We start from the raw sequence: 13,181 nt of genomic DNA, 5'->3' as shown, positions 1-13,181 counted from the left end.
TGTACAACCTTAAATAAAATATCCGAATGATAACATTAACCGTAATCGCATTAAGCGGCGTCTTATGTATACAGCTTTAAAATCTAATGCATTAAAACTTTAAATTGTAAAAATAATTCTTGGGAGTTCTGTACAATCTTAAATAAAATATCAGAATGATAACATTAACCGCAATCGCGTTAAACGGCGTCTTCTGTATACAGCTTACAATCTAATGCATCAAAACTTTAAATTGCAAAGATAATTCTTGGGAGCTCTGTACAATCTTAAATAAATTATCAGAATGATAACATAAACCGCAATCGCGTTAAACGGCATCTTCTGTATACAGCTTAGAATGTAATGCATCAATACTTTAAATTGCAAAGATAATTCTTGGGAGCTCTGTACAACCTTAAATAAAATATCCGGATGATAATATTAACCGCAATCTCATTAAGCGGCGTCTTATGTATACACCTTTAGAATCTAATGCATTAAAACTTTAAATTTCAAAGATAATTCTTGGGAGCTCTGTACAACCTTAAATAAAATATCCGAATGATAACATTAACCGTAATCGCATTAAGCGGCGTCTTATGTATACAGCTTTAAAATCTAATGCATTAAATCTTTAAATTGTAAAAATAATTCTTGGGAGCTATGTACAATCTGAAATAAAATATCAGAATGATAACATTAACCGCAATCGCGTTAAACGGCGTCTTCTGTATACAGCTTACAATCTAATGCATCAAAACTTTAAATTGCAAAGATAATTCTTGGGAGCTCTGTACAATCTTAAATAAATTATCAGAATGATAACATAAACCGCAATCGCGTTAAACGGCATCTTCTGTATACAGCTTAGAATGTAATGCATCAATACTTTAAATTGCAAAGATAATTCTTGGGAGCTCTGTACAACCTTAAATAAAATATCCGGATGATAATATTAACCGCAATCGCATTAAGCGGCGTCTTATGTATACACATTTAGAATCTAATGCATTAAAACTTTAAATTTCAAAGATAATTCTTGGGAGCTCTGTACAACCTTAAATAAAATATCCGAATGATAACATTAACCGTAATCGCATTAAGCGGCGTCTTATGTATACAGCTTTAAAATCTAATGCATTAAAACTTTAAATTGTAAAAATAATTTTTGGGAGTTCTGTACAATCTTAAATAAAATATCAGAATGATAACATTAACCGCAATCGCGTTAAACGGCGTCTTCTGTATACAGCTTACAATCTAATGCATCAAAACTTTAAATTGCAAAGATAATTCTTGGGAGCTCTGTACAATCTTAAATAAATTATCAGAATGATAACATAAACCGCAATCGCGTTAAACGGCATCTTCTGTATACAGCTTAGAATGTAATGCATCAATACTTTAAATTGGAAAGATAATTCTTGGGAGCTCTGTACAACCTTAAATAAAATATCCGGATGATAATATTAACCGCAGTCGCATTAAGCGGCGTCTTATGTATACACCTTTAGAATCTAATGCATTAAAACTTTAAATTTCAAAGATAATTCTTGGGAGCTCTGTACAACCTTAAATAAAATATCCGAATGATAACATTAACCTTAATCGCATTAAGCGGCCTCTTATGTATACAGCTTTAAAATCTAATGCATTAAAACTTTAAATTTTAAAAATAATTCTTGGGAGTTCTGTACAATCTTAAATAAAATAACAGAATGATAACATTAACCGCAATCGCGTTAAACGGCGTCTTCTGTATACAGCTTACAATCTAATGCATCAAACTTTAAATTGCAAAGATAATTCTTGAGAGCTCTGTACAATCTTAAATAAATTATCAGAATGATAACATAACCCGCAATCGCGTTAAACGGCATCTTCTGTATACAGCTTAGAATGTAATGCATCAAAATTTTAAATTGCAAAGATAATTCTTGGGAGCTCTGTACAATCTTAAATAAATTATCAGAATGATAACATAAACCGCAATCGCGTTAAACGGCATCTTCTGTATACAGCTTAGAATGTAATGCATCAAAACTTTAAATTGCAAAGATAATTCTTGGGAGCTCTGTACAATCTTAAATAGAATATAAGAATCATAACATTAACCGCAATCGCGTTGTACGGCATCATCTGTCTACAGCTTAGTATCTAATGCATCAAAACTTTAAATTGCAAAGATAATTCTTGGGAGCTCTGTACAACCTTAAATAAAATATCCGAATGATAATATTAACCGCAATCGCATTAAGCGGCGTCTTATGTATACAGCTTTAAAATCTAATGCATTAAATCTTTAAATTGTAAAAATAATTCTTGGGAGCTATGTACAATCTGAAATAAAATATCCGAATGATAACATTAACCGCAATCGCGTTAAACGGCGTCTTCTGTATACAGCTTACAATCTAATGCATCAAAACTTTAAATTGCAAAGATAATTCTTGGGAGCTCTGTACAATCTTAAAAAAATTATCAGAATGATAACATAAACCGCAATCGCGTTAAACGGCATCTTCTGTATACAGCTTAGAATGTAATGCATCAGTACTTTAAATTGCAAAGATAATTCTTGGGAGCTCTGTACAACCTTAAATAAAATATCCGGATGATAATATTAACCGCAATCGCATTAAGCGGCGTCTTATGTATACACCTTTAGAATCTAATGCATTAAAACTTTAAATTTCAAAGATAATTCTTGGGAGCTCTGTACAACCTTAAATAAAATATCCGAATGATAACATTAACCGTAATCGCATTAAGCGGCGTCTTATGTATACAGCTTTAAAATCTAATGCATTAAAACTTTAAATTGTAAAAATAATTCTTGGGAGTTCTGTACAATCTTAAATAAAATATCAGAATGATAACATTAACCGCAATCGCGTTAAACGGCATCTTCTGTATACAGCTTAGAATGTAAAGCATCAATACTTTAAATTGCAAAGATAATTCTTGGGAGCTCTGTACAACCTTAAATAAAATATCCGGATGATAATATTAACCGCAATCTCATTAAGCGGCGTCTTTTGTATACACCTTTAGAATCTAATGCATTAAAACTTTAAATTTCAAAGATAATTCTTGGGAGCTCTGTACAACCTTAAATAAAATATGCGAATGATAACATTAACCGTAATCGCATTAAGCGGCGTCTTATGTATACAGCTTTAAAATCTAATGCATTAAAACATTAAATTGTAAACTTGGGAGCTCTGTACAACCTTAAATAAAATATCCGAATGATAACATTAACCGCAAACGCATTAAGCGGCGTCTTCTATATACGGCTTAGAATCTAATGCATAAATACTTTAAATTGCAAAGATAATTCTTGGGAGCTCTGTACAATCTTAAATAAATTATCAGAATGATAACATAAACCGCAATCGCGTTAAACGGCATCTTCTGTATACAGCTTAGAATGTAATGCATCAAAACTTTAAATTGCAAAGATAATTCTTGGGAGCTCTGTACAACCTTAAATAAAATATCCGGATGATAACATTAACCGCAATCGCATTAAGCGGCGTCTTATGTATACAGCTTTAGAATCTAATGCACTAAAACTTTAAATTGTAAACTTGGGAGCTCTGTACAACCTTAAATAAAATATCCGAATGATAACATTAACCGTAATCGCATTAAGCGGCGTCTTATGTATACAGCTTTAAAATCTAATGCATTAAAACTTTAAATTGTAAAAATAATTCTTGGGAGTTCTGTACAATCTTAAATAAAATATCAGAATGATAACATTAACCGCAATCGCGTTAAAGGGCGTCTTCTGTATACAGCTTACAATATAATGCATCAAAACTTTAAATTGCAAAGTTAATTCTTGGGAGCTCTGTACAATCAGAAATAAAATATCCGAATGATAACATTGACCGCAAACGCATTAAGCGGCGTCTTCTATATACGGCTTAGAATCTAATGCATTAAAACTTTAAAATGTAAAGATAATTCTTGGGAGCTCTGTACAACCTTAAATAAAATATCCGAATCATAATATTAACCGCAATCGCATTAAGCGGCGTCTTATGTATACAGCTTTAGAATCTAATGCATTAAAACTTTAAATTGTAAAAATAATTCTTGGGAGCTCTGTACAACCTTAAATAAAATTTCAGAATGATAACATTACCCGCAATCGCATTAAGCGGCGTCTTATGTATACAGCTTTAGAATCTAATGCACTAAAACGTTAAATTGTAAAATTGGGAGCTCTGTACAACCTTAAATAAAATATCTGAATGATAAAATTAACCGCAATCGCATTAAACGGCGTCTTATGCATACAGCTTTAGAATCTAATGCATTAAAACTTTAAATTGTAAAAATAATTCGTGGGAGCTCTGTACAACCTTAAATAAAATATCCGGATGATAACATTAACCGCAATCTCATTAATCGGCGTCTTATGTATACTGCTTTAGAAACTAATGCACTAAAACTTTAAATTGTAAACTTGGGAGCTCTGTACAACCTTAAATAAAATATCCGAATGATAACATTAACCGCAATCACAATAAGCGGCGTCTTCTATTTACTTCTTAGAATCTAATGCATTAAAAATTTAAATTGCAAACATAATTCTTGGGAGCTCTGTACAACCTTAAATAAAATATCCGGATGATAACATTAACCGCAATCGCATTAAGCGGCGTCTTATGTATACAGCTTTAGAATCTAATGCACTAAAACTTTAAATTTCAAAGGTAATTCTTGGGAGCTCTGTACAACCTTAAATAAAATATCCGAATGATAACATTAACCGTAATCGCATTAAGTGGTGTCTTATGTATACAGCTTTAAAATCTAATGCATTAAAACTTTAAATTGTAAAAATAATTCTTGGGAGTTCTGTACAATCTTAAATAAAATATCCGGATGATAACATTAACCGCAATCGCGTTAAACGGCGTCTTCTGTATACAGCTTACAATCTAATGCATCAAAACTTTAATTTGCAAAGATAATTCTTGGGAGCTCTGTACAATCTTAAATAAATTATCAGAATGATAACATAAACCGCAATCGCGTTAAACGGCATCTTCTGTATACAGCTTAGAATGTAATGCATCAATACTTTAAATTGCAAAGATAATTCTTGGGAGCTCTGTACAACCTTAAATAAAATATCCGGATGATAATATTAACCGCAATCGCATTAAGCGGCGTCTTATGTATACACCTTTAGAATCTAATGCATTAAAACTTTAAATTTCAAAGATAATTCTTGGGAGCTCTGTACAACCTTAAATAAAATATACGAATCATAACATTAACCGTAATCGCATTAAGCGGCGTCTTATGTATACAGCTTTAAAATCTAATGCATTAAAACCTTAAATTGTAAACTTGGGAGCTCTGTACAACCTTAAATAAATTATCAGAATGATAACATAAACCGCAATCGCGTTAAACGGCATCTTCTGTATACAGCTTAGAATTTAATGCATCAATACTTTAAATTGCAAAGATAATTCTTGGGAGCTCTGTACAACCTTAAATAAAATATCCGGATGATAATATTAACCGCAATCGCATTAAGCGGCGTCTTATGTATACACCTTTAGAATCTAATGCATTAAAACTTTAAATTTCAAAGATAATTCTTGGGAGCTCTGTACAACCTTAAATAAAATATCCGAATGATAACATTAACCGTAATCGCATTAAGCGGCGTCTTATGTATACAGCTTTAAAATCTACTGCATTAAATCTTTAAATTGTAAACTTGGGAGCTCTGTACAACCTTAAATAAAATATCCGAATGATAACATTAACCGCAATCGCAATAAGCGGCGTCTTCTATTTACTTCTTAGAATCTAATGCATTAAAAATTTAAATTGCAAACATAATTCTTGGGAGCTCTGTACAACCTTAAATAAAATATCCGGATGATAACATTAACCGCAATCGCATTAAGCGGCGTCTTCTATTTACTTCTTAGAATCTAATGCATTAAAAATTTAAATTGCAAACATAATTCTTGGGAGCTCTGTACAACCTTAAATAAATTATCAGAATGATAACATTAACCGCAATCGCATTAAGCGGCGTCTAATGTATACAGCTTTAGAATCTAATGCACTAAAACTTTAAATTTCAAAGGTAATTCTTGGGAGCTCTGTACAACCTTAAATAAAATATCCGAATGATAACATTAACCGTAATCGCATTAAGCGGCGTCTTATGTATACAGCTTTAAAATCTAATGCATTAAAACTTTAAATTGTAAACTTGGGAGCTCTGTACAACCTTAAATAAATTATCAGAATGATAACATAAACCGCAATCGCGTTAAACGGCATCTTCTGTATACAGCTTAGAATGTAATGCATCAATACTTTAAATTGCAAAGATAATTCTTGGGAGCTCTGTACAACCTTAAATAAAATATCCGGATGATAATATTAACCGCAATCGCATTAAGCGGCGTCTTATGTATACACCTTTAGAATCTAATGCATTAAAACTTTAAATTTCAAACATAATTCTTGGGAGCTCTGTACAACCTTAAATAAAATATCCGAATGATAACATTAACCGTAATCGCATTAAGCGGCGTCTTATGTATACAGCTTTAAAATCTAATGCATTAAAACTTTAAATTGTAAACTTGGGAGCTCTGTACAACCTTAAATAAAATATCCGAATGATAACATTAACCGCAAACGCATTAAGCGGCGTTTTCTATATACAGCTTAGAATCAAATGCATCAATACTTTAAATTGCAAAGATAATTCTTGGGAGCTCTGTACAAACTTAAATAAATTATCAGAATGATAACATAAACCGCAATCGCGTTAAACGGCATCTTCTGTATACAGCTTAGAATGTAATGCATCAATACTTTAAATTGCAAAGATAATTCTTGGGAGCTCTGTACAACCTTAAATAAAATATCCGGATGATAATATTAACCGCAATCGCATTAAGCGGCGTCTTATGTATACACCTTTAGAATCTAATGCATTAAAACTTTAAATTTCAAAGAAAATTCTTGGGAGCTCTGTACAACCTTAAATAAAATATCCGAATTATAACATTAACCGTAATCGCATTAAGCGGCGTCTTATGTATACAGCTTTAAAATCTAATGCATTAAAACTTTAAATTGTAAACTTCGGAGCTCTGTACAACCTTAAATAAATTATCAGAATGATAACATAAACCGCAATCGCGTTAAACGGCATCTTCTGTATACAGCTTAGAATGTAATGCATCAATACTTTAAATTGCAAAGATAATTCTTGGGAGCTCTGTACAACCTTAAATAAAATATCCGGATGATAATATTAACCGCAATCGCATTAAGCGGCGTCTTATGTATACACCTTTAGAATCTAATGCATTAAAACTTTAAATTGCAAGGATAATTCTTGGGAGCTCTGTACAACCTTAAATAAAATATCCGGATGATAACATTAACCACAATCGCATTAAGCGGCGTCTTATGTATACAGCTTTAGAATCTAATGCACTAAAACTTTAAATTGTAAACTTGGGAGCTCTGTACAACCTTAAATATAATATCCGAATGATAACATTAACCGCAAACGCATTAAGCGGCGTCTTTTATATACGGCTGAGAATCTAATGCATTAAAACTTTAAAATGTAAAGATAATTCTTGGGAGCTCTGTACAACCTTAAATAAAATATCTGAATGATAAAATTAACCGCAATCGCATTAAACGGCGTCTTATGCATACAGCTTTAGAATCTAATGCATTAAAACTTTAAATTGTAAAAAAATTTCGTGGGAGCTCTGTACAATCTTAAATAAAATATCAGAATCATAACATTAACCGTAATCGCATTAACGGCGTCTTATGTATACAGCTTTAAAATCTAATGCATTAAAACTTTAAATTGCAAAGATAATTCTTGTTAGCTCTGTACAATTTTAAATAAATTATTAGAATGATAACATTAACCGCAATCGCGTTAAACGACATCTTCTGTATACAGCTTAGAATCTAATGCATCAAAAATTTAAATTTCAAAAAAAATTCTTGGGAGCTCTGTACAACCTTAAATAAAATATCCGGATGATAACATTAACCGTAATCGCATTAAGCGGCGTCTTATGTATACAGCTTTAAAATCTAATGCATTAAAACTTTAAATTGCAAAGATAATTCTTGTTAGCTCTGTACAATTTTAAATAAATTATCAGAATGATAACATTAACCGCAATCGCATTAAGCGGCGTCTTATGTATACAGCTTTAAAATCTAATGCATTAAAACTTTAAATTTCAAAGATAATTCTTGGGAGCTCTGTACAACCTTAAATGAAATATCCGAATGATAACATTAACCGTAATCGCATTAAGCGGCGTCTTATGTATACAGCTTTAAAATCTAATGCATTAAAACTTTAAATTGCAAAAATAATTTTCGGGAGTTTTGTACAATCTTAAATAAAATATCAGAATGATAACATTAACCGCAATCGCGTTAAACGGCGTCTTCTGTATACAGCTTAGAATCTAATGCATCAAAACTTTAAATTGCAAAGATAATTCTTGGGAGCTCTGTACAATCTGAAATAAAATATCCGAATGATAAAATTAACCGCAATCGCAATAAGCGGCGTCTTATGTATACAGCTTTAGAATCTAATGCACTAAAACTTTAAATTGTAAACTTGGGAGCTCTGTACAACCTTAAATAAAATATCCGAATGATAAAATTAACCGCAATCGCATTAAACGGCGTCTTATGTATACAGCTTTACAATCTAATGCATTAAAACTTGAAATTCCAAAAATAATTCTTGGTAGCTCTGATCAAATGAAATAATTCTTGGGAGGTCTTAAATAAAATATCAGAATGATAACATTAACCGCAATCGCGTTAAACGGCATCTCCTGTATACAGCTTTAGAATCTAATGCATTAAAACTTTAAAGTGCAAAGATAATTCTTGGGAGCTCTGTACAATCTTAAATAAAATTTCAGAATGATAACATTAACCCCAATCGCGTTAAACGGCGTCTTCTGTATACAGCTTAGAATCTAATGCATCAAAACTTTAAATTGCAAAGATAATTCTTGGGAGCTCTGTACAACTTTAAATAAAATATCCGAATGATAATATTAACCGCAATCGCATTAAGCGGCGTCTTATGTATACAGCTTTACAATCTAATGCATTAAAACTTTAAATTGTAAAAATAATTCTTGGTAGCTATGTACAATCTGAAATAAAATATCCGAATGATAAAATTAACCGCAATCGCATTAAGCTGCGTCTTATGTATACAGCTTTAGAATTTAATGCATTAAAACTTTAAATTGTAAAAATGATTCGTGGAAGCTCTGTACAATCTTAAATAAAATATCAGAATGATAACATTAACCGCAATCGCGTTAAACGGCGTCTTCTGTATGCAGCTTAGAATCTAATGTATCAAAAGTTTAAATTGCAAAGATAATTCTTGGGAGCTCTGTACAATCTTAAATAAAATTTCAGAATGATAACATTAACCGCAATCGCGTTAAACGGCGTCTTCTGTATACAGCTTAGAATCTAATGCATCAAAACTTTAAATTGCAAAGATAATTCTTGGGAGCTCTGTACAATCTTAAACAAAATTTCAGAATGATAACATTAACCGCAATCGCGTTAAACGGCGTCTTCTGTATACAGCTTAGAATCTAATGCATCAAAACTTTAAATTGCAAAGATAATTCTTGGGAGCTCTGTACAATCTTAAATAGAATATAAGAATGATAATATTAACAGCAATCGCGTTGAGCGGCATCTTATGTATACAGCTTAGAATCTAATGCATCAAAACTTTAAAATGTAAAGATAATTCTTGGAAGCTCTGTACAACCTTAAATAAAATATCCGAATGATAACATGAGCCGCAATCGCATTAAGCGGCGTCTTATGTATACAGCTTTAGAATCTAATGCATTAAAACTTTAAATTGTAAAAATGATTCGTGGAAGCTCTGTACAATCTTAAATAAAATATCAGAATGATAACATTAACCGCAATCGCGTTAAACGGCGTCTTCTGTATGCAGCTTAGAATCTAATGCATCAAAAGTTTAAATTGCAAAGATAATTCTTGGGAGCTCTGTACAATCTTAAATAAAATTTCAGAATGATAACATTAACCGCATTTGCGTTAAACGGCGTCTTCTGTATACAGCTTAGAATCTAATGCATCAAAACTTTAAATTGCAAAGATAATTCTTGGGAGCTCTGTACAATCTTAAACAAAATTTCAGAATGATAACATTAACCGCAATCGCGTTAAACGGCGTCTTCTGTATACAGCTTAGAATCTAATGCATCAAAACTTTAAATTGCAAAGATAATTCTTGGGAGCTCTGTACAATCTTAAATAGAATATAAGAATGATAACATTAACAGCAATCGCGTTGAGCGGCATCTTATGTATACAGCTTAGAATCTAATGCATCAAAACTTTAAAATGTAAAGATAATTCTTGGAAGCTCTGTACAACCTTAAATAAAATATCCGAATGATAACATGAGCCGCAATCGCATTAAGCGGCGTCTTATGTATACAGCTTTAGAATCTAATGCATTAAATCTTGAAATTCCAAAAATAATTCTTGGGAGCTATGATCAAATGAAATAATACTTGGGAGATCTTAAATAAAATATCAGAATGATAACATTAACCGCAATCGCGTTAAACGGCATCTCCTGTATACAGCTTTAGAATCTAATGCATTAAAACTTTAAAGTGCAAAGATAATTCTTGGGAGCTCTGTACAATCTTAAATAAAATTTCAGAATGATAACATTAACCGCAATCGCGTTAAACGGCGTCTTCTGTATACAGCTTAGAATCTAATGCATCAAAACTTTAAATTGCAAAGATAATTCTTGGGAGCTCTGTACAATCTTAAATAGAATATAAGAATGATAACATTAACCGCAAACGCGTTGAACGGCATCTTCTGTATACAGCTTAGTATCTAATGCATTAAAACTTTAAATTGTAAAAATAATTCTTGGTAGATATGTACAATCTGAAATAAAATATCCGAATGATAAAATTAACCGCAATCGCATTAAGCGGCGTCTTATGTATACAGCTTTAGAATCTAATGCATTAAAATTTTAAATTGTAAAAAAGATTCGTGGGAGCTCTGTACAATCTTAAATAAAATATCAGAATGATAACATTAACCGCAATCGCGTTAAACGGCGTCTTCTGTATGCAGCTTAGAACCTAATGCATCAAAAGTTTAAATTGCAAAGATAATTCTTGGGAGCTCTGTACAATCTTAAATAAAATTTCAGAATGATAACATTAACCGCAATCGCGTTAAACGGCGTCTTCTGTATACAGCTTAGAATCTAATGCATCAAAACTTTAAATTGCAAAGATAATTCTTGGGAGCTCTGTATAATCTTAAATAGAATATCAGAATGATAACATTAACCGCAATCGCGTTAAACGGCGTCTTCTGTATACAGCTTAGAATCTAATGCATCAAAACTTTAAATTGCAAAGATAATTCTTGGGAGCTCTGTACAATCATAAATAGAATATAAGAATGATAACATTAACAGCAATCGCGTTGAGCGGCATCTTATGTATACAGCTTACTATCTAATGCATCAAAACTTTAAATTGCAAAGATAATTCTTCGGAGCTCTGTACAACCTTAAATAAAATATCCGAATGATAATATTAACCGCAATCTCATTAAGCGGCGTCTTATGTATACAGCTTTAGAATCTAATGCATTAAAACTTTAAATTGTAAAAATAATTCTTCGGAACTCTGTACAATCTTAAATAAAATATAAGAATGATAACATTAACCGCAATCGCGTTAAACGGCATCTCCTGTATACAGTTTTAGAATCTAATGCATTAAAACTTTAAAGTGCAAAGATAATTCTTGGGAACTCTGTACAATCTTAAATAAAATTTCAGAATGATAACATTAACCGCAATCGCGTTAAACGGCGTCTTCTGTATACAGCTTAGAATCTAATGCATCAAAACTTTAAATTGCAAAGATAATTCTTGGGAGCTCTGTACAATCTTAAATAGAATATAAGAATGACAACATTAACCGCAAACGCGTTGAACGGCATGTTCTGTATACAGCTTAGTGTCTAATGCATCAAAACTTTAAATTGCAAAGATAATTCTTGGGAGCTCTGTACAACTTTAAATAAAATATCCGAATGATAATATTAAACGCAATCGCATTAAGCGGCGTCTTATGTATACAGCTTTAGAATCTAATGCATTAAATCTTGAAATTCCAAAAATAATTCTTGGGAGCTATGATCAAATGAAATAATTCTTGGGAGATCTTAAATAAAATATCAGAATGATAACATTAACCGCAATCGCGTTAAACGGCATCTCCTGTATACAGCTTTAGAATCTAATGCATTAAAACTTTAAAGTGCAAAGATAATTCTTGGGAGCTCTGTACAATCTTAAATAAAATTTCAGAATGATAACATTAACCGCAATCGCGTTAAACGGCGTCTTCTGTATACAGCTTAGAATCTAATGCATCAAAACTTTAAATTGCAAAGATAATTCTTGGGAGCTCTGTACAATCTTAAATAGAATATAAGAATGATAACATTAACCGCAAACGCGTTGAACGGCATCTTCTGTATACAGCTTAGTATCTAATGCATCAAAACTTTAAATTGCAAAGATAATTCTTGGGAGCTCTGTACAACTTTAAATAAAATATCCGAATGATAATATTAACCGCAATCGCATTAAGCGGCGTCTTATGTATACAGCTTTAGAATCTAATGCATTAAAACTTTAAATTGTAAAAATAATTCTTGGTAGCTATGTACAATCTGAAATAAAATATCCGAATGATAAAATTAACCGCAATCGCATTAAGCGGCGTCTTATGTATACAGCTTTAGAATCTAATGCATTAAAATTTTAAATTGTAAAAAAGATTCGTGGGAGCTCTGTACAATCTTAAATAAAATATCAGAATGATAACATTAACCGCAATCGCGTTAAACGGCGTCTTCTGTATGCAGCTTAGAACCTAATGCATCAAAAGTTTAAATTGCAAAGATAATTCTTGGGAGCTCTGTACAATCTTAAATAAAATTTCAGAATGATAACATTAACCGCAATCGCGTTAAACGGCGTCTTCTGTATACAGCTTAGAATCTAATGCATC

The sequence above is a fragment of the Stegodyphus dumicola genome, chromosome 3 (assembly GCF_044657685.1).
Source record: "Stegodyphus dumicola isolate Sdum_Otavi_A_Nest chromosome 3, ASM4465768v1".
Classification (NCBI taxonomy): domain Eukaryota; kingdom Metazoa; phylum Arthropoda; class Arachnida; order Araneae; family Eresidae; genus Stegodyphus; species Stegodyphus dumicola.
Note: the sequence above shows the minus strand (reverse complement) of the source record.